At 49.2% G+C, this 12432-nt stretch overlaps 1 long non-coding RNA gene across 1 annotated transcript; it reads left to right on the top strand.

Annotated features, from left to right (window-relative positions):
• The first annotated feature begins 267 nt into the window (after positions 1–267).
• LOC134929293 (uncharacterized) lies at positions 268–2691 on the top strand. The gene is made up of 2 exons (XR_010178450.1): positions 268–706; positions 2374–2691. It is a non-coding gene; the product is annotated as an uncharacterized LOC134929293 (long non-coding RNA).
• Positions 2692–12432: the final 9741 nt, after the last annotated feature.

Genomic DNA, 12432 nt, shown 5'->3' on the forward strand with positions numbered 1-12432 from the left:
AAGAAGATACTTATGACACATATTCTGTGTTATAAGTATCTGCTTTATATTATTGTAATAATTTTGACACTGTAGAACAGGTTTAAATGTGTATTGGAGGCACCAAGAGCGGTGCCTCCTGCGGCTAATGATAAAGTGCAGGAAGCGGGGGGCGGGGCCATGCAGAGGGCTGTAAAAGCTCATTAAAAAAAACAGCACAAGCGGCACTGGTATTTGTGCCTCAGTGACAGGGGCGTGCTTTCATCCCATATGAAAGCACGCCCCTGTCACTGTGGCAAATATCATTGGGCAGCAGATTCTAATCTCTCCCCAGGGTCCAGCCTACTTACGGTGTCGCGATCACCGGCCTGCAGCAGCTTTACTGATTCCATTTGTCTGGGCAGACCCTCCACTGACCCTCAACCCTAACCAAGGAGGTAGCCTGAATGCGGCCCCGGCGACAGGAAGAGAGAAGGGTGATAAGATTATTCATCACCCATCTTTGAGTTGTGCACCGCGTCCGCGCTGCTGCGGGCCGTCACACAGTGAGCACTCCTCTCTGGCCAGCTCTGTATCTCCCTGCTGGCCGGGCCCACCACTGCAACATGCTGCAAGAAGAGGGAGGGAGGAGGGAGAGCCTCGATCCTCAGGAGCAGCCGGTCACTGTGGATTGCGGATGGAGCCATCAGCAGCTGCACAGAAGGGCATTGCCAGCCAGGAGGGCCAAGTAAGTTGGGGGTGGGGGGGGTTTGACAAAAAAACTGTAAATACGAGAGATAGAGAATATATGTGTGTGTGTGTGTGTGTGTGTGTTTATTTTGCAGTGTGTGGATTTAGCTGTGTGACAGTGTATACTAAACTGAGCTAATTCCTCACAGTGCTCAGGGCCAACTAGAATTCTGTACATTGCCCATACCTTCCAACTTGACGAAAAAGGGGTGGGGCCTCGGGTTAGGGGGCGGGGCGTCTCGCTACGATCCCCGTTTTTTTTAAACTGTTTGGGGGGGGTGCCCAGCGCTCCTTGAGCAGCTGGGCAGCCCCTTTCTCTCCTCCCCACACTGTCATGCGCACGGCATCTATTCAGTGATCACCGGCTGCTTTGCAAAGCAGAGCAGCGGTGATCACTGGTTCCCCAAACGGCCCCCCCTCCCCCACCCGCGGGACATTGCGACCCGCGGGAGGGACAGCGGGACAGTGTCCAAATAGCGGGACTGTCCCGCTGAAATTGGGACAGTTAGGAGGTATGCATTGCCTGGGCAGCACACCACTCCCCCTCAGAAGTGGTAATTATTTTCCTTTGAGTACAGGGAGTGTGTCACTAGGCTGCTGGGAGACCTGCTGCTGCTGGCGGAGGATGGAGTCGAGCAGAGTCTGTCCCCATGCTGCTTGAGAGGAGGCTCCGGAATTTGCCCCCTACTGCTGTAGGAGACAAGGAGACAAAAGCACAGCAGGCACAGCCAGGGGCGGATGACAGTGTGCTATGGATTCTATGAGGAAGGGGGCCCTAAATTGGTGTCTTGCTTAGGGCCCCATGAAGGCTAAATCCGCTGGCGGCAGCCATAGGGGCGGCTTTAGCGGGCATGCCTCACCAGCCACTGACCTCACCGCACGCCACTGATATATATCTATATATATATATATATATATATATATATATATATATAGATAGATATAGATATATAGATATATACTTATTATATATCTATAGTATATATATATATGTATATATAGATATATATGTGTATATATATATATATATAGAGAGCTAGATATATATATATATATATATATATATAGTGTTCACTCTAGGCTGTTTTAGCAGGGTGCTGCGCCCTGCCCGATTTTATTAAGGCAAAACCCGCCCTGCCCTTTCTGCCCCTTTAGTGACGCTGCCGGCCGCCCACGCCCCCTTTTGTGATGCCGCCAGCCGCCCACGCCCCCTTTAGTGACGCTACCACCCACTCACGCCCCCTTTAGTGAAACCGCCAGCCGTCTTTGCCCCCTTTAGTGATGCTGCCGCCCACCCACGCCCCCTTAAGTGACGCTGTCAGACGCGTGCACAAGTGCCCCCACAGACCAGCGCCCTGCCCTAAAAAATTCCTAGGGGGAACACTATATATATATATATATATATATATATATATATATAATATGCATGTATATGTATATATATATATATGGCATGGAGACCCCGTCATGAGGGCACTGTGTGTTCTGATGACGTGGTCACTGTGCCCTCGAAATGTTGATGATTAATTAAAATGCACCACTGTTTTATACAAGTCTGAAGAGTGCCGCATTTACAGAAGTTTGTTTTACATATATATTTATTTATTTATTTCTTCGTTGAAAAAATGCCGGCACTCCAATGGTAAATGTTTTTACTTGTTCCAGTGCCCTCCCGGGTCATCCAAACACTCCTGACGAAGTATCCAAGAAACGCGTTGGGGCGGAGCCTGCCAGACGTGTGTGCTTCTTTTCACTCGGCCTTCTTCTCCCTGTGTCCGTTGCGAGTGGCCAGACGGGTCCGGAGTATCGGCGCGGTGCATGGTCCTGGCGTCTGTACACAGAGGTGGAGGTTTGCCTGGTGGATGGTTTTATGCTTTTTAACTGGCCCAAAGTGTGGGTCTTATTTGGTACGGGAACACACTTACCTTTTACTTGCCTGTGTCTAATGATGCATTCATAAAATAAAAAATGATCTTCACTGTGGGCGCATTCTCCTAAATTCTTTTTCCAGGTATCTTTCTGCTCAAAGGGATTCTGAGCCTGTGGGGAATTGCTGCGGTGCTCATCACACCAGTGCTAACAGCATAAGGTTTCATCACCTGTGAACTGTGAATGCTCAATTGAATGAACACCAGCGCACCTGTACATCTTTTCTTTCAGCATACATATATATATATATATATATATATATAAAATTAATCTACTTCCTCTTTAGTAAGGGCCCCACACTCTGAAGTGCCCCGGGCCCCCCATAGCCTTAATCCGGCTCTGGTCCACACACAAAAGGTAGAGTTTAGACACAATTTTTGTTTTTTTGTGTGTTTTGTCAGTTTTCTGCCACAAACAAACCTCAATAGTGTACCACAGCTGCTCGCACATGCTTCATACAGGTTACTATTTCCAATCATAGTCCACATGGATAGTAACGTATGAAAAAGTTTATAAAAAAAACCCCCAAAAACTTGCATCAACCATATGTGTATCAACCATTGTAATGTCGACCTTTCGAACTGTCTACCTTTTACATGTCGACTTTTTGACCTTGTTGACCTTTTGACCCTGTTGACCTAATGCATGTCTACCATTAGTGGTCGACCTATTGTCTGTAGACCTTTTTAGTGTAGATCTATAGACCTGATACCCTGGGCTACTACTACTACTATCCTTGTGGACATCTATTGGGAATAGCAACCTGAGGTGAGCAAAGCGTAGCGAGCCACCTTACCTGAAGCATGGCGAGCGATGTGAGCCTGCAAGGGTACCGTTTTAATATTCAGAACAAGTTTAACTTTGTTCTGAAGTAATTTAGCCATTCTAACCCAGGAGGTCCCATGCTCTGAACTTGAACCCCCTTTCTGTGTCACTGAGGCAGATAAATAGCATGGAAGGGTATCTGAATATATCTGAAAATTACAGGACATGCCAGATACTGACTTATAAATTAAATGAGCTGCTGGTAACATTTATTATATTTATTTATTAAATGGCTCTTTGTGGGGGAGGCTGCAGTGCTGGACAATGCAGAGCTGGGCTGTTACCTCACTAGAACAGGCTTCATCCTCTATATTTTCAGCCCTGTGCAGCCCTAGCTAGCTCTAAAAGTGATGGTATCCACCCCCCCCCCCCAATTGTACAATTGTAGCAGGTAGGCAGGCCCCTGCCCAGTCAGAATATGCGCCACCCGTGACCAGGGCCGTAACTAGGTGTGTGCGAGTGGTGCCTCGCACACAGCGCAGAGCCCTGTTTAGCAGATCAGTACCTTCATTCGGACATTGCTGAAACTGCAGGCTCCATTTCCAGCGCCATAACATCACACACTGAAGTGCCGGAGTGCCGAGGGCCAGCCGATGCATCCAAGTCCCAGACAGCCGCAGTACACCAGGCTCAGCTCCACTGTATGGAGCATCAGAGCAGGGAGGACCCTCCAGCACATCCCAGCCGCAGACCCCTCCACTGTACAGCGCATCGGAGCGTGGAGGACCCGCCAGCACATCCCAGCCACAGGCCCCTCCACTGTACAGCGTATCGGAGCGGGGAGGACCCGCCAGCACATCCCAGCCGCAGGCCGCCTCAGCAAAACTGTACAGCGCATCGGAGTGGGAAGGACCTGCCAGCACATCCCAGCCGCAGGACGCCTCAGCTCAACCCGCCAGCATATCCCAGCCGCAAGCCGCCTCATCCCGCCCCAGCACAGCAGCACCAGCACAGCCAGTGTCACAGTGCACAGAGGATTAAGTAGAGGAGACTCAGGCTGTCCGAGACAGAGGTAAGTTGGAGGTGTCTCACAGGGATCCATTTACATGGAGACAGGAGGTGGGGGGGTGTTTACATTAGGGACGGAAGGTGCATTTACATGGGGGCAGGGGGGGTGCATTTACATGGCAACAGGGAGGTGCATTTACATGGGGACAGGGGGAGTGCATTTATATGGCAACAGGGGGGTGCATTTACATGGCAACAGGGGGGTGCATTTACATGGGGGCAGGGGGAGTGCATTTGCATGGCAACGGGGGTGCATTTACATGGGGACAGGGGGGCATTTACATGGGGGCAGGGGGAGTGCGTTTACATGGGGACAGGGGGGTGCATTTACATGGGGACAGGAGGGGGGTGCATTTACATGGGGGCATGGGGAGTGCATTTACATGGTTACAGGAGACTGCATTTACTTGGGGATAGGGGGCTGCATTTACATGGGTACCGAGGTGCATTTACATGGGGACAGAGGCGCATTTACATGTGGCTGCATTTACATAGGGACAGGAGGGGTGCATTTACAATTGGAAAAGATAGCTGCAGTTACATGGGGACAGGTGGCTGCAGTTACATGGGGACAAGAGAATGCAGTTACAGGAGGCTGGAAAGGGGGCAGAAAGCTGGCAGGATGGCAGGAGACAGGGTAGTAGCAGGAAAGAAAATACTGAAAAGATTGTGCAAGAGGCTGGAGGGGCAGGAGACTGGGGACACAGAGCAGGTGTTGGCACAGAGTGTACGAGTCTCATTGAACGTCTGTTATATGAGGATGACATTTATTATATTCCTACACAAACAGGCGTCTTCAGGACCGGTGATCTCCTACATGAATAGCGACTGAAGGCACCGTCTGCCCATGAAGGATCAGTTTCTTCAAAGGTTCCCTATTGCAGAGAAACCAACATATAGGTACAGTAAATTGTACACACAAAAAACAGTATAGATTTTTTTTAAGGGGCTCTACAGGGATCTAGAACCGGCCCTGTCCAACCTCCATTATCAGTCGACTCTGGAACCAATTACTGACTCTACAGTATCCTTTCTTGGGCTGGAGTGCGCAATACTGTCTGCATGAGGCAAGGTGCTTTTTCACTAGCACTTATGGAGGGAAGAAGGTTGAGGAAAGAAACAAAGAGGCAAGTACATGGGGAGATGCTAAAACTACAGATGCTGTTACAGAGGGGGAGAAAATGAAGAAGGGATAGAGGGAAGTAAAGAAGAGGGTGATGGTAATGAGGGGGGAAGTTGTAGTCAGGTAAAATGGGACTAGATGGGGAATGAGGTAGCTAAAGAGGAAGTAAAAATATAGAGGCTGGTGTTGAGGGGGAGAAAGCAATATAGTCACATAATGAGAGTAGTTGTCACACACCAGAGGCAGCAGCCGCCGCGCTTGCCCCTGCGTGTCTGCTGGTCCGTCTGGCAGCCCCCGCCTCCGGCGGTCGTCGGGAGATTCAAAACCAGACGCCGGGCAGAGCTCCGGCGCCTGAGTATCGTCGCTTTTCCAGAGGTGATCTCCAGTGCTCCTGTGACCGCTGTGCTACCTCCTAGAGTTTCCAGCATCCAGTCAGCTTTCCCAGCATATCGTGCTGCTCGCTCTCCTAGTCTTCAGTGTTTTTAAACATCGCTCACGAGTTCTTCAATCATCAGCGTCTTTGAACACTGCTCACAAAATCTTCAGTGCCTTATATCATCGCTCACAAGTTCTTCATTCATCAGTGTCTTAATCATCGCTCACAAGTTCTTCATTCACCAGTGTCTTTATCATCGTTCACAAGTTCTTCATTCATCAGTGTCTTTATCATCGCTCACAAGTTCTTCATTCACCAGTGTCTCTATCATCGCTCACGAGTTCTTCATTCATCAGTGTCTTTATCATCGTTCACAAGTTCTTCATTCATCAGAGTCTTTATTATCGCTCACAAGTTCTTCATTCACCAGTGTCTCTATCATCGCTCACAAGTTCTTCATTCATCAGTGTCTTTATCATCGCTCACAAGTTCTTCATTCATCATTGTCTTTATCATCGCTCACAAGTTCTTCATTCATCAGTGTCTTTATCATCGCTCACAAGTTCTTCATTCACCAGTGTCTTTATCATCGCTCACAAGTTCTTCATTCATCAGTGTCTTTATCATCGCTCACAAGTTCTTCATTCACCAGTGTCCTTATCATCGCTCACAAGTTCTTCATTCATCAGTGTCTTTATCATCGCTCACAAGTTCCTCATTCACCAGTGTCTTTATCATCGCTCACAAGTTCTTCATTCACCAGTGTCTTTATCATCGCTCACAAGTTCTTCATTCATCAGTGTCTTTAACACCACTCACAAGTTCTTCATTCATCAGTGTCTTTATCATCGCTCACAAATTCTTCATTCATCAGTGTCTTTAAACATCGCTCACAAGTTCTTCAATCATCAGTGACTTTAAACATCGCTCACGAATTCTTTAGTGTCTTTCACCATCGCTCACAAGTTCTTTATTCATGTATCTTTAAACATCGATCACAAATTCTTTAGTAGCCTTTGACATTGCCCACCAGTCCTCTTTCTTCCATGAGTTGCTGTATTGCTCCCTTCCCTAAATAAAGTTCTTCAGCATTTCTTCATCAAACACAATTGTCAGAGTCCTGTATGAGGAAAACCTATATCCGGCCTTCTCTGCTCCGATCCAGCTGTGGTGCCTCTTCCCGACCATCGGAGGAGCCCCCGAGTTCACAACACTCCCAATCCAGGTCAGTGACAGTATACTCAGGCCCCATGGACCCGGGGGATCGGAACCCAGAGGCAAGTGCCATCCAGGACTTGGTTTCCCGAGTTCAGAGTCAGGAGACTGCACAGAGCCAGGTGATGCAGTATCTCCAGGAATTATCCGGTCGGCTGGATCAAATTCAGGCTTCTCTGGCTTCAGTAGTTCCGGCTCCAGCTCCAGCTCCAGTGCCCGCTCCAGTGGTTGTCCCTAGTAATGTTCAATCCTTGTCTGGAGCTAGGTCACGCCTTCAGCTTCCCACTCCCTCTCGCTATAATGGGAATCCAAAAAATTGCCGTGGTTTTCTCAACCAATGCGAGGTGCATTTTGAACTTCTTTCGCACAACTTCCCCACGGATCAGTCCAAGGTGGCATACATTATTTCCTTACTCGAAGGTTCAGCATTGGATTGGGTGTCACCATTGTGGGAGTGATCTGATCCCTTGGTTTCTAGTTACACCAATTTCATTGCGTCATTTCGAAGGATCTTTGATGAGCCCGGCAGAGCGACCGCTGCTTCTTCAGACTTGCTCTGAGTCCGACAAGGCTCCCGTTCAGTGGGGCAGTATGTGATTCACTTCCAGACCATAGCTTCAGAACTACGCTGGAATAATGATGCTCTCCAGGCTGCCTTTTGGAACGGGCTCTCCGACCGCCTAAAGGACGAACTGATCACTAGGGATCTGCCAGATTCCTTAGAACAGTTGATCTCACTCTGTGTAAAGGTGGATCTTCGCATGCAGGAATGGGGAGGCGAACATAGTCGGTCAGATCGATCCAGATTCCGGTCTCTCCCGTCTAAGCAAACGATTACTCCAAGTCCAGACGAACCCATGCAAATCAATCGATCTCGGCTGTCCCCAGAAGAACGACAGCGATGTCGTGAGGGTAGACTCTGCCTCTACTGTGGAGCCGCAGATCATTTTCTCAAGTTCTGCAAGTCCCGTCCGGGAAACGGGCAGTCCTAGCTTGTGCCGGAGGAGTCGAGTTAGGAATTACATCTAAACCTTCTCCGACAGTGGACTGTTTACTCTCCGTGTCTCTGTTTCCTGAGTCAATAGCCAAACCTGGTAAAGCTTTGCTGGACTCTGGGGCTGCAGGGAATTTTGTTTCCCTTTCTTGTGTCCAGAACTTAGGTTTACAGTTACAGTCTGTCAAACGGCCTATTACGTTGACCGCCATCAATGGTACCCAAATTTCTAATAGTCTTATTACCAGTCGCACAGTGCCAATCAGGCTGCAGGTGGGAGCTCTGCATCAAGAACATCTGGAGTTCCTAGTGATTCGGGAGATGCCCCACGATCTGGTTCTAGGTCTTCCTTGGCTTAAAATTCACAACCCTCACGTCGACTGGAAGTCGTCACAAATACTGTCCTGGAGTTCTTTTTGTCATTCTAATTGTCTCACTCCTGTCTACCCGCTCCGGGTATCTTCCAAGTCGGATGAAGAGCTCATTCCGGAGGTCTATCGGGAGTTCACAGATGTCTTTTCGGAGCATGTGGCCGATCAGTTACCACCCCATAGACCCTGGGACTGTCCCATTGAGCTCATCCCAGGGAAAATGCCACCCCGGGGACGTACTTACCCCTTGTCTTTACCCGAGACCCAAGCTATGTCGGACTACATCAAGTCTAATTTGCTGAAAGGATTCATTCGCCCCTCTACCTCACCGGCGGGAGCAGGTTTCTTTTTTGTGAAGAAGGACGGAGGGTTAAGACCGTGTATTGACTATCTGGGCTTAAACGATATCACCCTTAAGAACAAATACCCTTTGCGGCTCATCACGGAGCTATTTGATAGGGTTCGCGGAGCCCACGTCTTCACTAAGCTTGATTTAAGGGGAGCCTATAATTTGATACGCATCCGACAGGGGGACGAATGGAAGACGGCCTTCAATACCAGGGACGGGCATTATGAATATTTGGTAATGCCGTTTGGCCTCAGCAATGCCCCTGCTGTTTTCCAGGGATTTGTGAATGAGATATTCCGGGACATGTTATACCTAAGCGTAGTGGTATATTTGGATGACATTCTGATATTTTCTAAGAATCTCACAGAGTACAGGTGAAGGAAGTACTTCTTCGCCTACGAAGGAATTATCTCTACGGCAAGATTTCTAAATGTACCTTTGAGGTCCCTTCAATTCCATTTCTTGGCTATGTCATCTCAGGTATGGAGCTCCGCATGGATCCAGAAAAACTCACTGCCATTCAGGACTGGACTCAGCCTCTCTCCTTGAAAGCGGTACAAAGATTTCTGGGTTTTGCGAATTACTACCGGAAATTCATAAAGGGATTCTCTACCATTGTGGCACCTATTACTGCCCTAACCAAAAAGGGGTCTGACCCAAGTCACTGGTCTTCTGAAGCGGTAGCAGCGTTCGCCTGGTTGAAAGCAGCCTTTATGTCCGCTCCGGTACTCCAGCAACCAAATTTTTCAAAACCATTCTTCTTGGAGGTCGATGCTTCCTCGGTAGGCATCGGTGCCGTACTTTCCCAGTACTCCTCTGATGGGAAGTTACATCCATGTGGTTTCCATTCTCGCAAGTTCTCTCCCGCTGAACGAAACTACACCATTGGAGACCAGGAACTTCTGGCGATAAAATCTGCCCTAGAAGAATGGAGGTACTTATTGGAAGGTGCTAAACATCTAATTACGATTTACTCAGATCACAAGAACTTGCTGTATCTCAAGACGGCCCAGTGCTTGAATCCCCGTCAAGCTAGATGGGCGCTCTTCTTCACTCGTTTCTCGTTCATCATTAAGTACCGGGCCGGGACTTTTAACACTAAGGCTGATGCTCTATCTCTTTCCTCAACGGCCTCGGATGAAGAAAATTCAGTTGAACTGTCATGACTGAGGTTTTGTGAACCCGGTGTTAGTGAAGTCTGTGCGGGCGACTGGAGGATTATATGAATACTACCACTGACCTGGTTTGGGAGTGTTGTGGACTCGGGGTTTCTTCTGGTGACTGGGAAGAGGAACCGCAGGAGAGATGGCCGAATCTAGGTTCTCCTCATGCAGGATTAGGTCGGCAGACAGGAGGCACGCTGAAGGTCTCCTGAAAGACAGAACTGGAAAGGCGCTGATGAACCAGTGAAGATACCAGGTACAACTGCGCTAAAGTGCACTGGGTGCTTGGAGACACTGAGATGCTAGGAGGTGCGGAGGCGCTTGGAGACACTGAGGTACTAGGAGGCACGGAAGTGCTTGGACGCACTGAGGTGCTTGGAGGTACTGGGGTGCGTATAGACACTGGGGTGCGTAGAGACCCTGGGGTGCGTAGAGACACTGGGGTGCTGGAAGCACGGAGGTGCTGAGGCACGGAGGTACTGAGGCACGGAGGTGCTGGAGGTACGAGATGCTGGAGGCACGAGGTGCTGAGGCACAGGGGTGCTGGAGGCACAAGGTGCTGGAGGCACGAGGTGCTGGAGGCACGGAGATGCTGGAAGCACGGAGATGCTGGAGGCACGGAGATGCTGGAGGCACGGAGGTGCTGAAAGCACGGAGGTACTGGAGGCACGAGGTGCTGAGTCACGGAGATGCTGGAAGCACGGAGGTGCTGAGGCACGGAGGTACTGAAAGCACGGAGGTACTGAGTCACGGAGATGCTGGAAGCACGGAGGTGCTGAGGCACGGGATACTGGAGGCACGAGGTGCTGGAGGCACGGAGATGCTGGAAGCACGAGGTGCTGAGGCACGAGGTGCTGGAGGCACAGAGATGCTGAGGCTCGGAGGTGCAGAGGCTCGGTGGCGCAGAGGCGCGGAGGTGCAGAGGCACAGAGATTATGAGGCACGGAGATTCTGAGGCACGGAGGTGCAGAGGCACGGAGGTTCTGAGGCACAGAGATTCTGAGGCACGGAGGTACAGGAGGCACGGAGGTGCTGAAGCACAGAGGTACCGAGGCACGAGGAGCTGAAAGCACAGAGATGCTGAGGCACGGAGGTACTGGAGGCACGAGGTGCTGAAAGCACGGAGGTGCTGAGGCACGGAGATACTGAGGCACGGAGGTGCAGAGGCACGGAGGTGCAGAGGCACGGAGGCCACAGGGATACGGGAGCTCTTGAGATCACAACTTTAGGGAGCTCAGCATTAAAGCTCACACATAGCTGTGTGTGACACGAGGAACTGGCCCAGTTTCTAACTCAGCCTCCTGACTTATACTTCCTGGTCCTTGGTGATTGGTGAGCAGGATTAGATGATGCAGAGAGTCTCAGGCTGGAAGAGAATTGGACAACTCTGGGTCAGGTGAACAGTCACTGTCATGTGACTACTCTAGCCTAGGCTGTGATGTAAAATGAGGCCTAGCAGGCCGAGAGAACACTGAAGCCTGAACTTCTGCAATTCATAGGATGCTGGTTTTTAGGCCTAAACTTCAGATCACTGAATTCAGACTCACACAGAAGATCACCACAGGTGGAGCTCGTTAACTATTACCTTCCAGGCAGAGAACTCAGGAAAGTCATGGTGCTGAGAAGCTGTTTATCTCAGTGAGCAAAAACGGCACAGGATCCAGGACAGATGGCAGAGGTAAGTCACCAAATACGAGAATTACAGTCAGGATCGTGACAGTACCCCCCTCTTCAAGGGTGAACTCCGGACACCCAACTTGAATCTTAGGGGAACTTGAGAAATTCATACAGAAGAACTTGATGAATAACTTGTACACAAAGATTCAGAAAAGTGAAAACCTGAGGGTCCAGGAACAAAACTTAAGCTGAATTCTTCAGAAGTCTTCCTGATCATCTTCTGAACAGGTAGACCATCCATCATTGACAAAACTGGAATTTCCTTCATCTGAAAGGACTGAGGAATAAACTGTAGAAGGTTTCTTTCCTAGATTAGTAGTACGAGAGGATTGTGCTCCACTGAGGCTTAAATTAATTCTTGTTCTATAGTGAGGACTTTTCATACCGAGACCTGTAGAGTTTTTTGGTAATTCTGGATCCTCTTCATGCGTTAAAGTATAACAGGAACGAATGGGACCTCCCAGGAAAGGAGTAGAATCATAAACTGAATCAAATTCAGAGTCTGAGTCCAAGTCTATTGGAAGATACCAGTCTTCTTTGGGAGTAACTACATCCGTTTTGTAAGCTGCATTAACAAGTTCAGAATAACACAAGGAACTTGGAGTGGAATCAATGGAAACATAACCAACTCTTAAATCAACAGGCCGTTGTCTTTGTACAGTTTCCCAATTCTTGGCATCACTGAAATTCTTAA

This window comes from Pseudophryne corroboree, chromosome 5 (assembly GCF_028390025.1).
Source record: "Pseudophryne corroboree isolate aPseCor3 chromosome 5, aPseCor3.hap2, whole genome shotgun sequence".
NCBI lineage: Eukaryota > Metazoa > Chordata > Amphibia > Anura > Myobatrachidae > Pseudophryne > Pseudophryne corroboree.